At 38.1% G+C, this 25,752-nt stretch overlaps 1 protein-coding gene across 1 annotated transcript in view; it reads left to right on the forward strand.

The window, feature by feature from the left end:
- FGD4 (FYVE, RhoGEF and PH domain containing 4) overlaps positions 1-25,752 on the forward strand; it is a 229,996-nt gene that overhangs the window by 53,722 nt on the left and 150,522 nt on the right. The window lies entirely within an intron of this gene.

A 25,752-nucleotide genomic window follows, 5' to 3' on the forward strand; every position in this document is an offset into this window, starting at 1 on the left:
GATGTCCATAGAAGTTGGTTTTTCCAGGATTTCACAGCAAGTCACTGGTTGGTCTTGCTCTTTGAATTACAGTTTTGTACCAATTAAGTTATTATTTTAAGTGAAGCCTATTTATGAGGAAAAATAGAGACTAGAAGATGTTTTGGATTCTGCTTTCTGGCTTTCCATAGTCCTGAGTATAGACCCCTTTGCAGCCCAAAGCAGTCTGGTCAACAGGTGGTAATGACTAACTTACCAGTCCTGTGACAGTAAGGAAACAACCTTCATTAGACGGTCACTTAAAATGCAGAGCTATAAAGTCATAGCAGTTACCACATTGTGATACTTAGAGAATTGTGAAAATTAAAAGAGGAAGCCTATATGTGTGCCTGGCATATAACCTGCAATTAATAAAATGTTTTTCCCTCTGAAGCTGCCCCTCATATTTGTTTCTTTGTTTTTAAAATATGTTAGTTATCTGGGCATATTAATTATTAGTTGGAACCAACATGCTGAAATGGGAAGGAAAACTTTCTTCTCAAGAAGAAATTGTCTTCCTTTTCTTTGTCACAGCAGTGAACTTTGATTTTTCAAACTTTTTAACCATAACCTAGTACTTTGTGTGTGCTTGTACATCTGTGTTTGTGTCTGAAATAAAAGTTAATCCTTTCTGTGTGTTTATATACTCTACTGTTTTCTGTCATATCCACTAATAAGATGTGACCACAGTTTGAAAAATCTTATGCTGTAAAGAAAGATAAGAAAACATTAATTTTAGGCTTCTTTTTTTTCTTCCATCTTAACTAAAGACCTTCCAGCCTGGCAAATCCAGGGTCAAATTCAAAATAAGATGAGAAGGTTATACCTCTTAGAACATGTAAGTGCTTCCAGTAGTACTTGAGGAGTACTGACATTTCTATCAGCTCACCTCACAGTTAACTGTGCCCTACCTATGATTAAAGGCAGTGAGAACAGAAAGAAAATGCAGTGTAGGTTCTGTGAGACACAGTTAACGTTTTTGCTAAAACTTTTACTCACCCTATATTTCTTTTGTGGGTCAATTTTAACCTCATTTCTTGCAGCTCTTGGATCAGTGGGCTTATGTTAACCCACATCATCTAACAGACCCACTTGAGGTAGCTTTGGAAATTCAGGTGTGAACTGTTTTTTTGTTTTTTTTTTTGTTTTTTTAATATAGTTGACTTATGTGTGTTAATTTGTGTTAATTTCTGCTGTATAGCAAAGTGACCCAGTTATACACATCTATACATTTTTAAAATATTCTTTGCCATTATGGTTTATCCCAGGATATTGAACATAGTTCATTATGCTATAAGGTGTGAATTGTTGAATGAAACAGATTGCTGCCTCAGCTGCTGATAGAATAGGCCAGTAGTGTTGACTGGTGTTTTTTTGTTCATAACTTGTGGTGTGTGATCTCATTTGTTCCCCCTAACCCTGTGAGACAAGAGATGAAATTATCGTATTTATTCAAAACCATCATCACCACTGAAAAACAAGCAAACAAATAAAATCGAAGGATTCAAGAGCTTAGCTAGCTTGTTCAAATCACATAGGTATGGGAGAGAGTAGAGCTTCTCCTACTCTCAGGTAATAACCCAGGTCTGTCTTATTACCAAAAATCTTGATCCCAAAACCTTCATAATTTAAAATGTTGATACCAAGAGTACTTTTCTTATGGATTAAATACTTAAAATACTAAATCTTTGGGAGACAAGTTACTTCAAAGAATATAGCACAAGAGGGGCTTCCTTGGTGGTCCAGTGGTTAAGACCTTGATATCCAATGCAGTGGGTGTGGGTTCAGTCTTTGGTTGGAGAGCCAAGAAGGTCTTACATGCCTTGCAGCCCCAAAACCAAAACATAAAGCAGAAGCAATATTGTAACAAATACTAAGAAAACTTAAAAAATGATCCTTGTTGGTGGGGGGAGGAGAGTCTTAAAAAGAGTATAAAGCATAAGAAAGTATCATTCAGTTATCCTTGTTTAAAGGTAAATAACCATTCTTCTCAACTTTGTACTTCAGATATTTAAGATGCCTTTAATTTTGAGGAATGTTGATGTAGTCCCCACAAATATAATTTTTTCCCTCTTTGTGAACAAAGATGGAAGCCTGTGGTAAATACCTATGTTTTTTGGTTTGTCATCTTTCCTGTTTTATTTCTGAAAACTTCTGAAGTAGCGGGGCATGTGGTGGTGATATTGTTGGCAACACTAAAATTTGAAAAGCTTGTGTGAGAATTTAAATAAGAGCTTGGATCTTCTGACCACCGGCTGACTTCTTTGCAGATGCATTAATCTATTTGGACAGAGTAATTGTGTGTTTTGAGTAAAGGCCCAAGGTTAAAAATGGTAGAGGAAGAAGACCTCATAATTCACAATGTATTTTTTGCTTGGGTTTAGAGTGTAGCCTTGTCAAGACTGTTTTGTCATTTTCAACAGAATAATCACGTGAGGCAACGGAGTAATCCCATGAGGGAGGGAAAGGTTAAGTAAAGTTCTGCACTTACCAGCTATTTCACATAGCCAGTGACAGGCAGAAGTATTCTTTAATATGATTTTCTTTTCTGCCCCAAGTTTCTTTTAGAGCACTTAAATTTTGCATGTGACCCAGTGAAACATGATATGTCAATAAACAATGAATTAACCTTGGTTTTTATATGTTTGGTCTCATCCAGCTGAAATTCATGATTCTACAAAAGATTAAAGAGAAAGGACACTGTGATGGGGAGGGAGATAGGAGGTTCAACAGGGAGGGGATATATGTATACCTATGGCTGATTCATATTGAGGTTTGACAGAAAACAACAAAATTCTGTAAAGCAATTATCCTTCAATTCAAAAATAATAATAATAATAAAAACTTACAGAAAAAAAGGACAAGGTGAGGAGGGCATTAATATTTTATATCCATTGGAAAGCTCATAAATAGTAATAAGGTGGATAAAGTGTATTGAGAGTATCCAGTGTGCTACACAGTGTTCAAAGTGTTTCATTAACCATTTTATCTCATGAAATTTTAAAACCCATGTGAAGGTAATACCATTGTTTCAGATTTTATACGTAAAGAAACCAAACCACTAATAGTTTAGCTTAATATTGATTGGTAAGTGGTTGAGCAGGTGGCTGAGATGGTAAAGAATCCGCCTGCAATGCAGGAGACCTAGGTTCATTCCCTTGGTTGGGAAGATCTCCTGGAGGAGCACATGGCAACCCACTCCAGTATTCTTGCCTGCAGAATCCTGATGGACAGAGGAGCCTGGTGGGCTACAATCCATGGGGTTGCGAAGTGTTGGACACGACTGAGCAACTAAGCACACAGCACACAGAGCAAGTATAATCTGACTTAAGAGCCTGTGCCTTTTATAACTCTCACTGTTATTGTTCAGTTGCTTAGTCCTGTCCGACTCTTTGCATCACTAAAGGACTGTAGCTTGTCAGTCTTCCTAGTTCTTCATCATCTCCCAGAGCTTCTTCAAACTCACCTCCATTGACTTGGTGATTCAATCCAATCATCTCATCCTCTGTACTAACTTCTCCTGATGCTTTCAATCTTTTCCAGCATCAGGGTCTTTTCTAATGAGTCAGCTCTTTCAAGCAGGTGGCCAAAGTATTGGAGTGTCAGCTTCAGCATCATTCCTGCCAATGAATATTCAGGACTGATTTCCTTTAGGATGGATTGGTTGGAACTACTTGCAGTCCAAGGGACTCTCAAGAGTCTTCTCCAGCACCACAGTTCAAAAGCATCAATTCTTCAGCGCTCAGCCTTCTTTATGGTCCAGTCCTCACATCCATACATGACTACTGGAAAAACCATAGCTTTGACTAGATGGACCTTTGTAGGCAAAGTAATATTTCTGCTTTTTAATATGCTATCTAGGTTGGTCATCACTTTTCTTCCAAGGAGCAAGTCTTTTTTAATTTCATGACTGCAGTCACTATCTGCAGAGATATTGGAGCACAAGAAAATAAAGTCTGTCACTGTTTTCATTGTTTCCTCATCTATTTGCCATGAAGTTATGGGGCAGGATGCCCTGATCATAATTTTTTGAATGTAGAGTTTTAAGCCAGCTTTTTCACTCTCTTCTTTTCATCTTCATCAAGAGGCTTTTCAGTTCCTCTTTGCTTTCTGCCATAAGGGTGGTGTCATTTGCATATATGAGGTTATTGATATTTCTCCCTGCAGTCTTAATTCCAGCTTGTGCTTCATCCAGCCTGGCATTTTGCATGATGTATTCTGCATAAAAGTTAAATAAGCACGGTGACAGTGTACAGACTTGATGTACTCCTTTCCCAATTTTGAACCAGCCCATTGTTCCATGTCCAGTTCTAACTGTTGCTTCTTGATCTGCATACAGATTTCCTAGGAGGCAGGTAGGTGGTCTGGTATTCCCATTTCTTTAAGAAATTTCCACAGTAGTAGTGATCCACACAGTCAAACGCTTTAGCATAGTCAGTGAAGTAGAAGTATATGTTCTAGAATTCTCTTGCTTTTTCTGTAATCGAACAGATGTTGGCAATTTGATCTGTGGTTCCTCTGCCTTTTCTAAATCCTGCTTAAACATTTAGAAGTTCTGCTTCATGTACTGTTGAATCCTAGCTTGGAGATCTTGAGCATTACCTTGCTAATGTGTTAAATGAGTACAATTGTGCGGTAGTTTGAACATTCTTTGGCATTGGCTTCTTTGGGATGGGAATGAAAATTGACCTTTTCCAGTCCTGTGGCCAGTGCTGAGTTTTCCAAATTTACTGGCATATTGAGTGCAGTGCTTTCACAGCATCATCTTTTAGGATTTGAAATAGGTAAGTCAGAGTTCCATCACTCACCTCCACTAGCTGTGTTTGTAGTGATGCTTTCTAAGGCTGAATGGACTTCACAGTCCAGGGTATCTGACTCTAGGTGAATGATCACACCATCATGGTTATCTGGGTCATTAAGATCTTTTTTTGTGTGTAGTTCTTCTGTGTATTCTTGCCATCTCTTCTTAATATCTTCTGCTTCTGTTAGATCCGTACCTTTTCTGTCCTTGATTGTGCCCATCATTGCATGAAATGTTCCCTTGGTATCTCTAATTTTCTTGAAGTGATCTCTAGTCTTTCACTTTCTAGTGTTTTCCTCTATTTCTTTGCACTGATCACTGAGGAAGGCTTTCTTATCTCTCCTAGCTATTCTTTGGAACTCTGCTTTCAAATGGGTATATCTTTCCTTTTCTCCTTTACCTTTCACGTCTCTTCTTTTCTCAGCTACTCGTAAGGCCTCCTCAGACAATCATTTTGCCTTTTTGCATTTCTTTTTCTTGGGGATGGTCTTGATCACCACCTCCTGTACAGTGTTACCAACCTACATCTTCAGGCACTCTCTCGGATCTAATCCCTTGAATCTATTTGTCACTTCCACTGTATAATCGTAAGGGATTTGATTTAGGTCATACCTGCATGGTCTAGTGGTTTTCCCTACTTTCTTCAATTTAAGTCGAATTTTGCCATAAAAAATTCATAATCTGAGCCACAATCAGCTCCTGGTCTTGTTTATGCTGATGTATAGAGCTTTTCTATTGACCACAGACTTGTCTAACTCAATGAAACTATGAGCCATGCCATGTAGGGCCACCCAAGGTGGACGGTTCTAACAAAATGGGGTCCACTGGAGAAGGGAATTGCAAACCACTTCAGTAGTCTTGCCCTGAGAACCCCATGAATAGTATGAAAAGACAACAAGAACACTGAAAGATGAACTTCTCAAGTTGATAGGTGCCCAATATGCTACTGGAGATCAGTGAAGAAATAACTCCAGAAAGAATGAAGAGAGGGACTGAAAGCAAAAACAACACCCAGTTGAGAATGTGACTGGTGAGGGAAATAAAGTCTGATGCTATAAAGAGCAATATTGCATAGAAACCTGGAATGTTAGCTCCATGAATCAAGGCAGATTGGAAGTGGTCAAACGAGATGGCAAGGGTGAACATTGACATCTTAGGAATCAGTGAACTTGTATGGACTGGAATGGGTGAATTTACCTCAGTATTATATCTACTACTGTGGACAAGAATCCCTTAGAAAATGGAGTAGTCATCACAGTCAACAAAAGAGTCCAAAATGCAGTACTTGGATGCAATCTCAAAAATGACAGAATGATCTCTGTTCATTTCCAAGGCAAACCATTCAATATCACAGTAATCCAAGTCTGTGCCCCAACCAGTAATGCTGAAGAAGCTGAAGTTGAATGGTTCTATGAAGACCTACAAGACCTTCTAGAACTAACACCCAAAAAAGATGTCCTTTTCATTATAGGGGACTGGAATGCAAAAGTAGGAAGTCAAGAGATAACTGGAATAACAGGCAAATTTGGCCTTGGAATATGGAACAAAGCAGAGTAAAGGCTAAAAGTTTTGCCAAGAGAATGCACCAATCATAGCAAACACCCTCTTCAACAACACAAGAGAAGACTCGACACATGGACATCAGCAGATGGTCGACACCAAAATCAGATTGATTATATTCTTTGCAGCCAAAGATGGAGAAGCTCTATATAGTCAGCAAACACAAGACTGGGAGCTGACTGTGGCTCAGATCATGAACTCCTTATTGCCAAATTCAGACTTAAATTGAAGAAAGCAGGGAAAACCACTAGACCATGCACATATGACCTTAATCAAATCCATTATGATTATACAGTGGAAGTGACAAATAGATTCAAGGGATTAGATCTGAGAGAGTGCCTGAAGATGTAGGTTGGTAACACTGTACAGGAGGTGGTGATCAAGACCATCCCCAAGAAAAAGAAATGCAAAAAGGAAAAATGGTTGTCTGAGGAGGGTTTACAAGTAGCTGAGAAAAGAAGAGACATGAAAGGTAAAGGAGAAAAGGAAAGATATACCCATTTGAATGCAGAGTTCCAAAGAATAACAAGAAGAGATAAGAAAGCCTTCCTCCGTGATCAGTGCAAAGAAATAGAGGAAAACACTAGAAAGTGAAAGACTAGAGTTCACTTCAAGAGAATTAGAGATACCACAGGAACATCTCATGCAAAGATGGGCTCAATGAAGGACAGAAAAGGTATGGACCTAACAGAAGCAGAAGATATTAAGAAGACATGGCAAGAATACACAGAATAGCTATTCAAAAAAGATCTCCATGACCCAGATAGCTACAATGGTGTGATCACTCATGTAGAGCCAGACATCCTGGAATACAAAGTCAAGTGGGCCTTAGGGACCACTGGGAACAAAGCAAGTGGAGGTGATGGAATTCCAGTTGAGCTATTTCAGATCTAAAATATGATGCTGTTAAAGTACTGCACTCAATATGCCAGCAAATTTGGAAGATTCAGCAGTGGCCACAGGGCTGGAAAAGGTCAGTTTTCATTCCAATTCCAAAGAAAGGCAATGCCAAAGAATGATCAAACTACCACACAATTGCACTGATCTCACACGCTAGCCAAGTAATGCTCAAAATTCTCCAAGCCTTTGAAGAAAAGCCATGGCCACCTAGACAGCATATTAAAAAGCATAGAGATTGCTTTGCTGACAAAGGACCATTTAGTGAAAGCTACAATTTTTCCAGTAGTCATGTATGGATGTGAGAGTTGGACTATAAAGAAAGCTGAGCACCAAAGAATTGATGGTTTTGAATAGTGGTGTTGGAGAATTCTCTTGAGAGACCTTGGATAAGAGGGAGATCCAACCAATCATTCCTAAGGAAATCAGTCCTAATTATTCATTGGAAGGACTGATGCTGAACCTGAAACTCCAATACTGTGGCCACCTGATGGGAAGAACTGACTCATTGGAAAAGACCCTGATACTGGGAAAGATTGAAGTCAGGAGGAGAAGGGTGTGATAGAGGATCAGATGGTTGGATGGCATCACTGATTCTATGGATATGAGTTTGAGTAAGCTTCAGCAGTTGGTGATGGCCAGGGAATCCTGGTGTGTACTGATGTTCATGGGGTCACAAAGAATTGGACAATGATGAGTGACTGAACTGAACTGAACCGAGAACTTCTTTCCATCTCTGACTACAAAGAATATAATCAGTCTGATTTAGGTATTGACCATCTGATAATGTCCATGTGTAAAGTTGTCTCTTGTGTTGTTGGAAGAGGGTGTGTGCTATGACCAGGGCATTCTCTTGGCAAACCTCTGTTAGCCTGTGCTCTGCTTCATTTTGTACTTCAAGGCCAAATTTGCCTGTTAGTCCAGATATCTCTTGACTTCCAGGAGGTGATGATTTATCTAATGAATATAGATATGACATAATATTGGGACTGTTGCTATATAATAGTGTAGAGGGCCTGGAAAATACCAAGCTCAGTAAATTCTTAATCTGATTTTCTGCTGATGGTTGGATATGTATGCCCTCCCTGTAGTTTGGCCTCAGTAATGGTGGTAATGGTGACATCCTTCAAAAGGACTTATGGTAGTATGCGTGCATCCCGGGACTGTTGTCTTCAGTGCCCCTTGCCCCATAGTAGGCCATTGCTGACCCGTGCTTCCGCAGAAGATACTCAAATACTCAAAGGCAGGTTTGGCTCAGTGTCTTGTGGGGCTCACTGCTCCTTTTTGTAGGACCTGTTGTGCAGAAAGTTTCATTTGCACATCTCTAGTGAATATGAGGTTTGATTCTAAATTTGATTTTCCTCTCCTACCATCTTGTTGGGGCTTCTCTTTTGCTGTTGGACGTGGGGTATCTTTTTTCGGTGGGATCCACTGTTTACCTGTTGATAGTTAATCAGCGGCTAGTTGGAATTTTGGTGTTCTTGCAAGAGAAGATGAGCGCATGTCCTTCTCTACCATCTTAGGAGCTATATGATAACTGTTATATTGCCATTCTATTTAATAGACATTCAAGTAACAGGTCATAGAAAATGGGCCCTGATTACCATTAATTTAGAATTTAAACTTGCACAAGTTATTTCATCTCTTTTTGCCCCTTTCCTCATCTCTAAATTGTGTGATAATATCTATTCTATCTACAACTCTATTTTGTGTATGCAATTAAAGCTGGAGAGATGTATTGGCCATGGTGAAGGATACATTGTATAGCGGAGGCAAAGACAAGGGGGTAAAGACAATAAAAAGTGGGAGAGAGTATATTTTGTAAAAGTTTATATGCAAAAATATTTCAAACCATTGGTTTGAAGGAAAAGTGAGTACAAATATTAAAATTGTCAGTGTAGGCTGTAGGCACTACCTTCATGGGAAGGTGAGGGAGGGGCCAGAGTGTTGCTCAAGAAGTACAAGTAGCTCTGTCATAGATGAGAGGATTGAGGTAAAGGGCTCCTCTGTGGTGCTGCTGCATGCGAGGTGAGGGGGATGTCCAGACTAGGCAGCCTCTGGAGGATGGGGAGTTTAGGATGAAGCATAACCACAAGGTGGTGCATTTGTCTAGTTAAGCAGATGACCCACGCTAAATGTTGATGAAGATTTTAAAAGAACTGGGTAGAGAATTTCCGTAACTAGAGAAGTATTTGAGATATTATGAGGCAGACATGAATAATTCAGTTATCTATAATAGAGAATAATGTATGTGATGCCCTGAGTCAAAGGTCATTGTGCTTCCGATACTGTCACCTTTACTTTTTCTCTTTTACTCTCCTTTCCACAGTCACCTCAGCAGGCATTGCTGAGACTTACCTAGCTAATTTTGTGATTTTTATATTATATTTGTGATTTTAAACTTTGAGCAGAGTGTGAACCATTTTCGGGACTCATTTCTCTTCCTAGGTATCTAAAAAGTAAGAAATAATAAGGTGTGTATCTATTCCAGGCGTATTCATGCATCCTCAAACAGTACTGTTTGCTGGAGAGCACCATGGGAGGGAGAAAGGTCAGGCATCCCCTAGTTAGGAGAAGCCACTTGTCCCTCACTGAGTGATTCTTCCAGTGTAGTTATTAAACTGTGGGACCTCCTGTATTAGTTAGGCATCTCCAGAGAAACAGAACCAATAGATTGCATGTGTACACATATATGTTATAAGGAATTGGCTCACGTATTTATGGAAGCTGGCAAGTCCAAGTCCACAGTATGGGTTGGCAGACTTGAGACCCAGAAGAGCTGGTGGTGCAGCTCCAGTCCAAAGGCCAGCAGGCAGAGACCCAGGCAAGCCAGTGGTTCAGGTGAAATCTAGACAGGCTGCTGAAGAATTCTTTTTTGCTCAGGGAGGCCAGTCTTTTCACTCATGCAGTCTGTCAACTGATTGGATGAGGCCCACCCACATTACGGAAGGCAGTCTGCTTACATGGAGTTCACTGATTAAAATGTTTATCTTTTCCCAAACACCCTCCATGTTGATGCATATAATTAACTCCCTCACCCCTGCCATGGGATGTGCTAAAAGCAAGGCCTCCTTAGAGGATATTGGGAGCCCTGTTCCATCCTTAGAACTCCTTTCAAATTCAGTTGTAACTAAACACATTGGGTAGATATCTTATAACCTGTTTGAATCAAATTAATGGATAAGAGAGCACTTAAAAATTGTGAAGCAGTTTACAAATGTAAGGAATTTAGGGAAGTGGTGAGTGAAGAGTGTGTGGGTAGAGTTTAGCATAATTGGGTGGATTGCCACCTGTTGTGAGGGTTATAGGTTGGCAAGAGAACAGTAAACCTTTGTTTTTGTGATTGGACTGCGCATAATCATCCCCAGTGCAGTGAGGCCTTCTTAGAACCTTCTCTTAGGTCTACAGGAAAATCCCATCTTCATTCTGTGGGAAAGTGTCTTGGGTGGGACCTGGGAATTCTGGCTCTGTTAACTAGCCATTGCATTCCAACCTACTCTCAACTGCTACTGACCCTCCAGAGGACTCCTTGTGATGCTGTTCGAGTATGGGATTGGATAGATTAAAAATATAATTTCTTTACATAGCAGCTATCTTTTGAGCCATTTTATCTCATAAACCTTGGAAGAAAATAAAAACCTTGCATTCCAAGGGACTCTCAAGAGTCTTCTCCAATACCACGGTTCCGAAGCATCAGTTCTTCGGCGCTTAGCTCTCTTTATGGTCCAACTCTCACATCTGTACATGACTACTGGAAAAACCATAGCTTTGACTAGATGGACCTTTGTTGGCAAAGTAATGTTTCTGCTTTTTAATATGCTGTCTACTCCTTCAGGAATTTTTAAATGATCCAATTTATCTCAATATCACAGTGGAAATAAAGTGCTTAACATTAAATGCTATGTACCTTAATACTTTTTAACATGGAGTACTTTTTTATGACTTAAATATTTCATTTTAGTTTGCAAAATAAGCTTTTCTTTAGTTTCACTTGCAGCAATGATAGTGTTTTTATCTTCCCATGAACTTTTACAACAAAATATTCATTAATTAAAAATAGCTGCCCGATACAGGAAACAGCTCATATAGCAAGCAGCTCCTGACACTGTTCTAAAAACAGATCTGAGCTGCTTGTGTGCAAAGAAAAATAAGCACTGAAAACTCGTGAACTAATTCAGGTAAAAACATGCTTTGTTTTAAGAAGAATCTGTGTGTCTTTATTTTAATGTTTTTCTGATTGTAAGAGTCATTTGTGCTTGCTGTTAAAATAAATTTAAAATACCCCAGATGTTATAGCAGTGTGTTAAGTAGAAAGTGAAATCCCTACCCAGATTGTGCTGTTTAGTCTGGTGGCTCTAAGAAATTCTTTTCTATGCATATATAATAACAATATATACTTATTTTTAAATGGAATTATATGTGTTTTTCAATTTGGTTTTTCACTTATATTAGAAATTTTCCACATCAAATCTTTTAAAATCCTCTTCATTTTTTATCATCTCATTTAAGGCAGCATAGTATTTATAGCTTTATAGCTGTACTAGTTTGTTTAAACCAGTTCCCTATTAATAGGCTTCTGAGTTGATATTTAAAAAAAATTTTTTTTCCTTGAAAGTTATTGTTTTTAGGGCAGATGCACTTGTAATTGAACAAATTTACCAAATGTAATTTGTTGACAGTGTTGGATGTTGAGAGTTTACTATGTGATTAGAACTCTTCTAAGCCCTGTTCTATGAAATTTAAAATAATACTACTACCATCTTTTGAAGAATTTACCTTTATTGTTTCTATTCTCAAGATGCAGAAAGTCTCCAGCCTCCCTGTATGCCATGATAGTCATCCACAGGATGGACTGAAATCAGGGTGATGGCTCAGATGTTTGAGGGCCCTTTAAATCCAAAATAGCTAAGCAGAGGGCAGCAGTGGCATCAGCACAGGAGAAGGCAGAGCTTATAGTTTCTCTTTGGAGATACTGATGGTAAAAATCTTGCTGTTTGCTATTACAATAGGCTTTGGAAGACCTGCCATCTTCACTCTTGCGACTGTGCCTTGAGAATTCCTTGGCTATTAGCACAGATTGGTGTCTGTGTATTTTCCTCTGCTGATTTCTGAATTCCTATTGGAATTTACCTGATAAGCAGGGCCTTTCCTCAGTTCTGTCTGTACCCCTGGTATGCCTTGCTAAGATCTCCTTCCCTGTCTAGTCCTCCCTAATGTATAGGTGCTTACTGTTTTCTACTGAAAATGGAAACTCTAAGGTTTTTGTCCTTATTAGCGACAGACTCTAAGATCTGTCTGTAAGATAGACTCTCAAAAAAAAATATTCCATAGACTTAGAAGGTATGTTTTATTTGTTTAAATAACTGTTAAATTGATCCTAGGTATAATATATACATTTTTTTTACTGAATTATAGTTTATTTAAAATGTTGTGTTACACATTATATGTATATTGGGTTGGCCAGAAGTTCTTTGAGGGTTTTTGTAACATCTTATTGGAAAAACCCAAATGAACTTTTTGGCCAACACAATAATATTCTTTTTCAGATTTGTTTCCCTCATAGGTTATTGCAAAATATTGAGTATAGTTTCCTGTGCTATATGGTAGGTCCTTGTTGGTTATCTATTTTATATATAGTAGTGGTATATGTTAATCCCAAGTTCCTAATTTATCCTCCCCATCTTTCCCCTTTGGTAACCATAAGTTTGTTTTCCATGTCTGTGCGTCTGTTTCTGTTTTGTATATAAGTTCATTTGTATCTTTTTGTTGTTGTTTTTGTTAGATTCTACATATGAGATATCATATGATATTTGTCTTTGTCTGTCTGGCTCGTTTCACTTAGTATGATGACCTCTATGTCTGTCCATGTTGCACATTAAATTTTTAGAACAAAAAGTTTTCATTGCATTTCTTCATAATTATCTAGCCTTTTATGATTAGAGAGAAGTGACATTTAATATACCACTGAAAGGCATCCGTGTTTTGGTTATTATTGAAGTGTAATAAACCACTCCAAAACTCAGTAGCTTAAAGCCGCAGTTTGTTACCTTGTGATTCAGTGGGTTGACCAGGCAATTTTGTTTTCATGTCCTGTCAGCTGGATGCTGGAATGGCTAAGGTCCTCTGAGGTTTGGGTAGGCGCTCAGCTGGGACCCATGGCTGCTTAGGTCACCCGTGGTGTCTGGGTTCCAAAATGGAAGAAGTAGATGTTGCCCAACCAAATAAGATCTGGGCCTACAGTTGGCACTGAATGATTTCTGCCCTATTCTAGTGGTCTAAAGCAGTAATAAGCTCAGTCCAGAGTCAATGTGGGGAGAGTCTCTACAAGGACATGAGTACCTAGAAGTGTGTACATGGAATATTAGAATCACTGGTTTAAAGGAAAAAGTCTATGAGGAAACGAAAATCTTTTTGAGGGGTCAACAAAGGATCATACAGCCACATCCTCAAGGCCACATTGTACTGGCAGTGCAGGATTTGATCTTTGCCCTGAACCATTTCTTACTTTGAGCTTACTTTTTGCTAAGATGCTGAAATGAGCAGTGGTTTTGTTTTTGAACCCGCCAAATGTGACACCTTTACATTTCCTCTAAATTCTGTTTGAAAAGGAACCAGTCAGTTCCTTTTTTTAGTTCTTCTCACTACAGAAGCAGTTAAAATGAGCCAGTTGATACTTTCAGCATTCTTCCTTGAATTTTACTTAGTCAGATCATGAGCTCCTTAGGTACCATTTTCACCTTCCACATCACTGCTTGCATTGATTTGCTGATTGTCTTCACAGTACATGACTTGGGTCCCTTTTCTTTAGGTACCGATAACATTTCTTCACTTTTTCAAATCTTTATTAGCAGTCTCCTCAAAACTCTTCCAGCTTCTGCCCATCACCTGGATCCAAAACTGGTACACATTTTAGGTTTTTGTTGCAGTATAACCCCACTTCTGGTACCAAATTTTCTTTCAGTTATCTATCTATTGTTATGTAACAGATCAACCTCCAAATTTAGTGGCTTAAGACAATAATGGAGAAGGCAATGGCACCCCACTCCGGTACTCTTGCCTGGAAAATCCCATGGACAGAGGAGCCTGGAAGGCTGCAATCCATGGGGTCACTGAGGGTCAGACATGACTGAGCGACTTCACTTTCACTTTTCACTTTCATGCATTGGAGAAGGAAATGGCAACCCACTCCAGTGTTCTTGCCTAGAGAGTCCCAGGTACGGGGGAGCCTGGTGGGCTGCCATCTATGGGGTCACACAGAGTCGGACACGACTGAAGTGACTTAGCAATAGCAATAGCAAAGACAATAATGGCTTTTCTATGCACATGTTTGGGATTTGGCAGGGTTTTATAAGGACAGCTTACCTTATCTCAAGGTCGTATGCTGTCAGCGGAGGCAGCTTGATTAGAGCTTTTAGGAGTTACTTTCAGGATAGCTCACTTTCATGAGTGGCAAGTAGGTCCTGTTATCTGGGCCTGTCTTCTTCTCTGTGTGGGCCTTTCTCATTCCTGTTGCTGTTTGGACCTGCTTATAGCATGGCAGCTGGACTCTAAAAGTAAGGGAGGAGAAGTTTCCAGGCCTCTCAAAGATTTAGCCCAGAATTACTACAATGTCATTTCTGCCTTTTTCCTTTGGACAGTCATAGGCTCAACCCAGAAGCAAGGAGGTGGCAAAATAGACCCCACCTATTGGTGGGGTGTTGGTGGCAGTAGTGACAGAATTTTGGCTATCATGACTCTACTGTTAGGGTTTTTTTTGTTTTGTTTTGTTTTGATAGTAATGAAAAGGTACTCTTAGCTCAGGTTATGAGATGGTAAAAAGTAATTGTTTATTGTTTGAAGTAAGATTGTAAGCTCTGGAAGAAGGTTAAAAGAAAACTTGTATATATAAAAAGCATTTCAATATCTGTCAATTTTAAATGTTACAATTTGGTGGACAGAAGTCATCTTGGGGGTAAAATTAATTTTTAAATTTCTCATCAACAGAATAATATTCTCAAGCACTTCTGGTATGCAGATTTGTATGTGACAAGGATGTCTGAATGCACTTATGTATCTTATTTGGTTTTAACACTGATCTGTTTATTTTTAGTAAAGGTTGCCCTGTATGTTACCAGATGGAGAGAAATAGTCTCATTCTAAAGATTCCTCTTCTTAAAATAGGGAGTAGGTGCTGTTTAAAATTGTGTACAATGAAAGGTGGGCTCTGGATGCTTTGTTAGATTGTGGTAAAGCAGAGGGTAAATCATGGAATGAAAGGATCCCAAGGTTCTTTGGTTTGGAACTTTTGTGTGCAGCTCTTTCCATATTGGCGAGAGAAGACAAAACAGATGATGGTAGCAGAAGCTGCCTTAGCTTTTGTTTATTCACCCAAATCATCCTTTAGGTTAGCTTATACAGACTAGTAAAATCACTTACTGAATTTGTTAAAGACTTACATTAGTAAATTTTCCCGTAGGTGGCACAGTGGTAAAGAATCTGCTTGCCAATACAGGAGATGCAAGAGATGCCGGTTCACTCCTTAGGTCAGAAAGAGTAGGAAATGGCAACCCTGGAATAGGAAATGGCAACCCACTCCAGTATTCTTGCCTGGAAAATTCCATGGACAGAGGAGCCTGGCAGGGTGCAGTACATGGGGTCACAAAGAGTCAGACATAACTGAGTGACTGAGCACATGCATACAATCCAATTTTGGGCTCTAAAAAAATTTTAAATTAATGTTCTATTATAATAGTGATTTAAAAAAATTTGATTATATCTTATAGCTTTAAAATTTATACACTCTCGTTGTTGTTCAGTTGCTCAGTTGTTTTCGACCTTTGTAGCCCCGTGGACTGAAGCATGCCAGGCTTCCCTGTCCTTCATTATCTCCTGGAGTTTGCTCAAATACATGTTGATAATACCATCCAACCATCTCATACTCTGTTGCCCCCTTCTCCTGCCCTCAATCTTTCCCCTCATCAGGGTCTTTTCCAGTGAGTCAGTTCTTCACATCAGGTGACTGAAGTATTGGAGCTTCAGCTTCAGCATCAGTCCTTCCAATGAATATTCAGACTGATTTCCTTTAGTATTAACTGGTTTGATCTCCTTGCAGTCCAAGGGACTCTCAAGAGTCTTCTCCAACACCACAGTTCAAAAGCATCAATTCTTCGGCGCTCAGCCTTCTTTATGGTCCATCTCTCACATCCATACATGACTAGTGGATATGTATAGCTTTGACTAGATGGATCTTGGTAGGCAAAGTAATGTTTCTCTTTTTTAATATGCTATCTAGGTTGGTCATACCTTTTCTTCCAAGGAGCAAGTGTCTTTTAATTTCATGGCTGCAGTCACCATCTGCAGTGATTTTGGAGCCCAAGAAAATAAAGTCTGTCACTGTCTTCATTGTTTCCTCATCTATTTGCCATGAAATGATGGGACTGGATGCAATGATCTTAGTTTTCTGAATGTTGAGTTTTAAGCCAGCTTTTTCCCTCACAGACTCCAACTGGTAAATTAAATCTTTGAGCTTTAATTCCTATTCTTAGCTTTGATTTCATACTTTTGAGTTTGGTTATATGTTATCTTAATAACACTGAGAAGTTTTTAAATATTGAAATCATTTGAGCATGTTTTCTTTAATTGTACATAAAAATGTTTGAGGCAGCACTGGTTTCCCTAACTTGCTTTTAGTTTTACTCTTCCCCAGTAGTTATCAAGTGTGACTAGCAATTTGCTTCCTTTTTTTCTCTCTCTCCTTGGTTCATCTATTGATATTTTTCTTCTTTAGTCTCCTCATACCCTACAAAGTCTGGTAGAATGACATATTCAGGAGTGAATGTGTATTGTGGATGAGATGATTATTATACATGTATTTATGATGCTTTATAAAGAATCCTTCTAGCTTCTTCTTGATACTCTTCATGCAGTGTCAAACTTCTTTGGGATGATATCATTACCAACAGTTCAAAAAACGACGCCTACGCTCTTTGATTTTAGGAAGTATATCATCTTCTGTTTCTCTACAAATTAACTTTACATTTGTTTTGTGGTATCCTAGGTACTTATCAATCCACCAAGCAGTTAGTGTGTGTGTGAACCAATAAAACATTCTAGGGGACATATAGGTGAATAGGAAGTGCTCATGGTCATTTGCTCCTTAGTTTCAAGTCTTCAAATTCTTCCTTCTCAGTCAGCTTTGAAAGCTGGATATGGATTTCCGAAGGCTTGGATTAGACACTTGAAGAATGTTGATGGGAGGTAGGTCGGGAGGTCGCTGTATTATTCTGGTACTCTTCCACCTTCACAACTACACTTTATTCATCATTAAATAAGACCTTATTTATTTCAGGGTTTATACACCTATGGTTCAGTTCACTTCAGTTCAGTTCAGTCGCTCAGTCGTGTCCGACTCTTTGCGACCCCATGAATTGCACCTATGGTAGTCACTATTTTTTAACTCATTTGTTAAGAATGTATTTTTGTATGTATTTAAAAATTGTTCTTTATTTCCTTTGGATAGGTACATAAGTTCCTGATTACCTTCCAGGTATTTTCACAGAATACTCATTTCTGGGCTAGATAATTTTAATAGCCTTCAGATTTCTTGTATCTCTTTCCCCCATAGCTTTAGTAAATTTTCCAAATGGTTACATATAGTTATATTCAATAGAATTATTTTTTCCACTTGACCTGCCCACCAAAGATACCTATGTAGCAAAATTCATAAAGCCTTCTCAACCACGGACTCTTCAAAAAATAAAACAATTTAATGTAGGACTTGGAAGAGACTTTTGGAATTATATAATTTAGAGCCTTGATTTTATACAGTTGTTGCATACATAATACACACGTATGATGATTCATAGAATAAATATAATAATCCAAAAAAGGGAATACAGTGCTACATGTAATTGGAGGATATTTTATATCTGTTTTATACCTCCAGTCTACCCTGTTTATTGTTTTAATTGCAAAATACCATGTTGTGCCCTTTCATTTCTTTGTGAATTATATAAAGCCAGTCTTTCAGCCAAATATACTTATTCCCCAGTGGATATATTTGTTGTGTTTGTGATATTGGTTTTTAACTCTGTTAGCCAAGATTGTTTTGACTCCTAAAACTATTTGGACTACCACTTTTTATTTTGGTAGCATTTACAAGCTGTTTCTAGTTCATCATTTGACTTGCTTTTAAAAGATATACCCAGGAAATCTATAAATTGCTGATGATGAAATCAAAGGTCTATATAAATGGAGAGACATATACTATGTTCATGGTCTGAAAGACTCTCAGTATCGTAAAGATGATGATCTCCCAAATTAATATACAGGTTTAACAATTCTTCCCAAGATTCTCCGAAAATTTGTGTAGGTATGAATAAGGTTATTCTGAAATTTATATGGGAAGACAAAGTGACTAGAATACCCAAAACAATTTAGATAAAGAAGAGTAAAGTTGAGAAAATTACTTGATCTAGTTTTAAAACATTATGTGGCTATAGTAATCAACTCTGTGGTTGCCAGAGGGACAAATAGATTAATGCAACAGAATAGAGAACTTAGAAATAGCCCCATATAGGTACAGCCAGCTGATTTTTGACAAAGGTTCAAAAGTAATACAGTTTGTCTTTTCAGCAAATGATGCTTGAGCAGTTGGATAGGTATAGACAAAAACAAACAAAAAAAACTAAACCTTACAATATGACTATAAATTAATTCAAAATAGATTATCAATTTCAATGTAAAACATAAAAAACTGTAAACATTTAAAAAGATAACATAGAAGGAAATCTTCAGGATCTGGGGTTGGTAAAAAGTTATTAGCAATATATACCCAGAGAAAACCGTAATTCAAAAAGATAAATGCACCCCAATGTTTATTGCAGCACTGTTTACAATAGCCCGGACATGGACACAGCCTAAATGTTCATCAACAAAGAAATGTATAAAGAAGATTTGGTACATATATGCAATGGAATGTTACACAGCCATAACAAAACAAGATAATGCCATTTGCAGCAACATGAATGGTACTAGAGATTGTCATACTGAGTGAAGTAAGACACAGAAAGACAAATATATATGATCTTGCTTATATGTGGAATCTTAAAAAAGGCATAAATGAGCTTATTTACAAAACAGAATTAGAGTCCCAGATGTAGAAAACAAGCTTACAGTTATCAAAGGATGGGCGGGGAGGGATAAATTGGGAGATTGGGATTGACATATATACACTACTGTGTATAAGATTGATAATTTGTAAGAACCTATTGTATAGCACAGGGAACTCTACTCAATACTCTGTAATGCCCTGTATGGGAAAACAGTCTAGAAAAGGGTGGAGACATAATATATATATATCTGATTACTTTGCTGTACACCTGAAACTAACACGTTATAAATCAACTGTACGTCAATAAATAATTTTATAAAAGTTATTAGTCATGTGACCAGAAGCATGAATAGTAAAAGATTGATAAAATTTCATCAAAATTTAAAATTTTGTCTGTTAAAAGGGTGATAAGAGAAGCTATAGACTGGAAAAATATTTTGAAGCTCTATATTTGACAAAGGATCCTCTCTAAAATATGTAAAGAACTCTCAAAACTTAACAGTAAAACAACCCAAACAATCTAATTAGCAAATGGGGAAACAACATGAAAAAAAATCCACAGATGACAAGTGAAAATAAGCACATGTGGACACTCATCATATAATCTAGCATCTGCACTTTGGAACATTTGTTGCAGAGAAATGAGAACTTAGATCTACACTAAAACCTGTGCAAAATGTTCATAGTTTTATTTGTTGTAATAGTCCAGACTGTGAACATCCTCATGTTCATTAACATGAATGGCTAAGTTAACTATGGAATATCCACAGTATGGAATTCAACAAAGAAGTAAAAAAGAACACTCTCTTGATGCATACAAGAAGTTGAATGGAGCTCAAGGGTATTATGCTAAGTGAAAAAACGGCAGTCTCAAAAAGTCACATACTGTGTGATTCCACTTAACAGTGCATTCTGTAAATGACAGCATGTTATATAGAATAGATTAGTGGCTACCAGGGGTTAGAGAAGGTGGGGAGAAGGGTGTTCTCCTTATGTTCACCCTATAAAGGGGTGGCATGAGGGAGCTCTTCATGATGATGGAAATTGTTCAGTATCTTCATTGTGGTAAGAGGTTACACAAGTCTATGCAAGTGATAAAATGGCATAGAACTAAACAAACACATTGTACAAATGTCAGTTTCCTGGTTTTGATATTGTACTATAGTTAAATAATATGACATAATGATTAGGGGAAACTGGGGCTTCCCGCATAGCTCAGTTGGTAAAGAATCTGCCTGCAGTGTGGGAGACCTGGGTTCAATTTCTGGGTCAGGAAGTTGCCCTGGAGAAGAAAATGGCAACCCACTCCAGTATTCTTGCCTGGAGAATCCTATGGACAGAGGAGCCTGGCAGGCTACAGTTCATGGGATCGCAAGAGTCGGACACGACTTAGTGCTATCTTTCTTTCTTAAGGGAAATTAGGCCTCTCTGTACTATTTTTGTAACTTCCTGTGAGTCAATAATTACTTCAAAATAAAAGTTATTAACTTTATATATTTTATTAAAAAAAATACACACACATACACCTAGGCTTTAGAGCTGTGTCCACTAGCCACAGGTTGCTCTTACAACTAAAATTAACTAAAATAAGATTTTAGTTCCTTGATCACACATTGCTTGATCATACAAGTCATGTTTCAAATGCTCATATAGCTACTTTATACTATAGCACAAATATAGAACATTTCCATCAATAACAGAAAGTTCAGTTGGTACCACTGCTTTAGACACAACATTGATGCCTGTTGCCATACATGTGAACATTTACACATTTCTTAGTGAACTATCTTAAGTTTATAAGTCAAAAGATAATACTATGTACCAGTAAAATTTAAATAGAAAAAAGTAGATTTAATATGACACTTCTAAAAGCTATCATAATTTTTGAGGTTATATCCTGTATTTTAATAAGAAAAGGAAATGAAACATTTGCTTCATGTTTGAAATAGGAATAGATTTTTTTTCTTTATCTGCCGAGGCAATTGTGGTTTCTTTTCATACTACAATTTAGAATATATTGGCAATGGCCAAAATAGAAGGAGTGGACAGGTAGGGGAAATAAGTATCAACAGAAAAAGTATTTTAAGTATCCCGTAGTTTTTGTTATTTTCTGTCACTTGGTGACAAGTTTACCAATAGTGGCTCACTGTTGCAGAGGAAGCATGATTTAGTGACCAGACCTTAAACCAAAATTCTATTTCTGGCTCAGAGTGACCTTGAGGAAGTGACTCTTCTCTTTCTCATAACTAATGAGTAAAATTAAAACTGACTGTTGCTCTAGTGGACTATAGAATAAGTTATTCTAAATGATTCTAATGTTTTAGGCTAGGTATAAAATGGTTCACTTTATAAGTAGATTAGATAACAAAGTTTTGAGGAGTTTAGTAATGGGAAGAGTTACATGAAGTAAAAGGAGGAAATTTGCTTTACCAGACATGAACATTTTTAAGCTTTGAATTTGAGGGTTAAAACTAAGAAAACTCAGACATAGAGGTAAAAGTTTTTCTTATTCTTTCTGAAGTTAGAAATTTGGGGAAAACTTTGGGAGAATAGCAGGAAGTGTGCATTTTAGAGATCACTTTTGTTTTTTTTTCAACTTTTTATTTTGTATTCAGTTCAGTTCAGTCGCTCAGTCGTGTCTGACTCTTTGCGACCCCATGAATCGCAGCACACCAGGCCTCCCTGTCCATCACCAACTCTCAGAGTTCACTCAAACTCATGTCCATCGAGTCGGTGATGCCATCTAGCCATCTCATCCTCTGTCGTCCCCTTCTCCTCCTGCCCCCAATCCCTCCCAGCATCAGGGTTTTTTCCAATGAGTCAACTCTTCACATGAGGTGGCCAAAGTATTAGAGTTTCAGCTTCAGCATCAGTCCTTCCAATGAACACCCAGGACTCATCTCCTTTAGGATGGACTGGTTGGATCTCCTTGCAGTCCAAGGGACTCTCAAGAGTCTTCTCCAACACCACAGTTCAAAAGCATCAATTCTTCTGTGCTCAGCTTTCTTCACAGTCCAATTCTCACATCCGTACGTGACCATAGCCTTGACTAGATGGACCTTTGTTGGCAAAGTACTATCTCTCCTTTTTAACATACTATCTAGGTTGGTCATAACTTGCCTTCCAAGGAGTAAGTGTCTTTTAATTTCATGGCTGCAATTACCATCTGCAGTGATTTTGGAGCCGCCAAAAATAAAGTCTGACACTGTTTCCACTGTTTCGCCATCTATTTGCCATGAAGTGATGGGACCAGATGCCATGATCTTAGTTTTCTGAATGTTGAGCTTGCTGCTGCTGCTGCTGCTGCTAAGTCGCTTCACTCGTGTCCAACTCTGTGCGACCCCTATAGACGGCAGCCCACCAGGCTCTGCCGTCCCTGGGATTCTCCAGGCAAGAACACTGGAGTGGGTTGCCATTTCCTTCTCCAATGCATGAAAGTGAAAGAAAGTGAAGCCGCTCAGTTGTGTCCAACTCTTAGCAACCCCATGGACTGCGGCCCACCAGGCTCCTGCATCCATGGGATTTTCCAGGCAAGAGTACTGGAGTGGGGTGCCATTGCCTTCTCCGAATGTTGAGCTTAGAGTATAGCTAATTAACAATGTCGTGATAGTTTCAGGTGGACAGCAAAGGGACATAGCCTTACATATACATGTGCCATTCTCCCCTAAATTTCCCTCCCATCTGGGCTGCCACATAACATTAAGCAGGGTTCCCTACACTATACAGAAAGTCCTTGTTGGTTATTTATTTAAAATATAGCATATTTATTAAAATATATGCTATACAGATGATCCTTATTGGTTATTTGTTTAAAATACAGCATCGTTTCATGCTGATCCAAAACTCTAGTAACCCTTCTTCCCATCCTTCTCCGTAGGAACCACAAGTTCATTCTCTAAGTTTGTGAGTCTGTTTCTGTTTTGTAGATAAGTTCATTTGTATCATTTCTTTTTAGATTGCACATATAAGGGATATCATATGATATTTTTGCTTCTCTGTCAGTTTATTTCACTCATGACAGTCTCTAGATCCACCAATGTTGCTGTAAGTGATATTATTTCATTCTTTTAGATGGATGTGTAATATTCCATTGTATATGTGTGCCACATCTTCGTTATCCATTCCTCTATTGATGGACATTTATGTTGCTTCCATGTCTTAGCTGTTGCAAAGAGTGCTGCAATGAACATGGGGGTGCATGCCATGCCGGGTGAATCATGAACTGACATCAAGATTACTGCGAGAAATATCAACAACCTCAGATATGCAGATGATACCACTCTAATGGCAGAAAGTGAAGAGGAACTAAAGAGCCTCTTGAATGCTAAGTCGCTTCAGTTGTGTCCAGCTCTGTGTGACCCCATGGACTGTAGCCCGCCAGGCTCCTCTGTCCATGGGATTCTCCAGGCAAGAATAAATAGAGTGGGTTGCCATTCCCTTCTCCAGGGGATCTTTCTGACCCAGGGATCAAGTTCAGGTTTTGAAGTTAAAAAGTCTAAGGTTTGAATTGCAGCTCTGCTGTATAGTTTCATCACCTATACAGTAGGGCTAATTAATGCCTTTTTGTTAGGGTTGTTACGAGAAGGGTGCAAAATAACACACAGGTGTAATTACTAATATAACATTAATTTTATCAAGACATGGAATGGAATGATTGTGCTGTTGCTGCTGCAGCTAAGTCACTTCAGTTGTGTCTGACTCTGTGCGACCCCATAGACGGCAGCCCACCAGGCTCCCCCGTCCCTGGGATTCTCCAGGCAAGGACACTGGAGTGGGTTGCCATTTCCTTCTCCAATGATTGTGGTGTTAAGAGCAGATAAATAGCTTTGCCCTTTTTTTTTAATGAACATTTATTTTTAGCCACATAATAATGTTTTTTTCTTTTTTGAGAGGATTACTAATTTTAGCTTTATAATAGATTGGTTGATACTATGATTCTTAAAGCTGTTCTCAATTTATTGTATGAATGAATTAATTTAAATTACTTGATTTAAAGTCAAGAGGTATAAATCTGTTTTTATAAAAACTAGCAGATCAAAGTGTAAACAGAAAACTAAGGGGAAAGAAAGCACATATGTATGAAATTTTATTTCAGTGCAATCCCTGAAACAGATTTCTAGAGCTATATTCATATAATATCTGAATAAACAGTGAGAAAGTTTAGCTAATTATAAAGATATTAAAAATCTACAATGTACAATGTCAAATAATCAGAAAATATTCCATATGAATTTTCTTTTTCTTTGCCTGACAAACTGCTAAAACATTGAAAAAGAAGATGTCCAGAACCAGAGCCAACATGCATATTTGGGTACTTCCAGCCCTGGTACACTGTAGCAGGGCAGAACAGGTCCAGTTTCAGCCAGTGGTTCACTGGCATGTGGTCAGTGTGAAGTTTCCTGCTGTACTCTTCTGAGCTAGAGAGAAGGAACCAAAAATGCTGACATCCTCATTTGGCTTCATCAGTTATGCCCGAGCACATAGAGCAACACTTCCTGTGCAAAACCTACGCTGACTCTGCAGAGGACACTCTCAGCCTTCAGCTGATCTGGGCGGGGATGCTGGCATAGGTTGGTGAAATTTGGAAAGTGTTAGCCATTGGATACTTCTTCACATCACATGAACGTGGCATGTCTCATTATTATACCTTTCATTTCATAGAAATAAGCTTTCAAAGCTTGCAATGAAAGCTTGCAATAACAACATTGATTGACAGGAAGAGCTTGTTGTAGGCCAGTTATTAGCTCTCAAAACTACCACCCCGCGAAAGCATGTTTAAGAAAGACCTAATTTAGAAATAAAATGCCATGGAAATTGAACTGAAGAAAGCCTATGAGAATGTCTGAAATGTATATATCTTGTCTCTTTAATATCAATACGTCTATATCTAGCCTTCCTTAACACTCTTGATCTCAGTTTTCTTATCCATACAAAGGGAGGATTTCTAAATTTCTAAGGGTTTGTAATTTTAGTGTGTGTTTCTCCGAGTAGTTTTCTCCATGTTTTGTTTTATTCTACCTATCAAAATATCCTCAAGTACTTTAAGTTAGTACATGACTTTCAATTCTTTCAGAAACACAATAATTTGAAGAAGTGATGTTATAAAGTTATTCTGAGTCTAGATTATTATAGTTTGATTCTGACTATACCATCTAAACATCACATGAAAGGGAAATTAGTGTCACTACGTAAATGTTAAATCCATGTGATGATAAACCTTAGATGTTTGGACAAGTCTGTGTTATATATCATCTAAAACATTAACCTTGATTAGTAATTTATCTTATAAGCATGACAAGGATGGGAAATTTGCTCATTGGTGCCTCTTCTTTAAAATTCTAATTTTTGTTTACAATGAAGTCATTTGGGATTGCTAGTAACCTTG

Source organism: Bos indicus x Bos taurus, chromosome 5 (assembly GCF_003369695.1).
Source record: "Bos indicus x Bos taurus breed Angus x Brahman F1 hybrid chromosome 5, Bos_hybrid_MaternalHap_v2.0, whole genome shotgun sequence".
In the NCBI taxonomy this organism is placed as follows: Eukaryota; Metazoa; Chordata; class Mammalia; order Artiodactyla; family Bovidae; genus Bos; species Bos indicus x Bos taurus.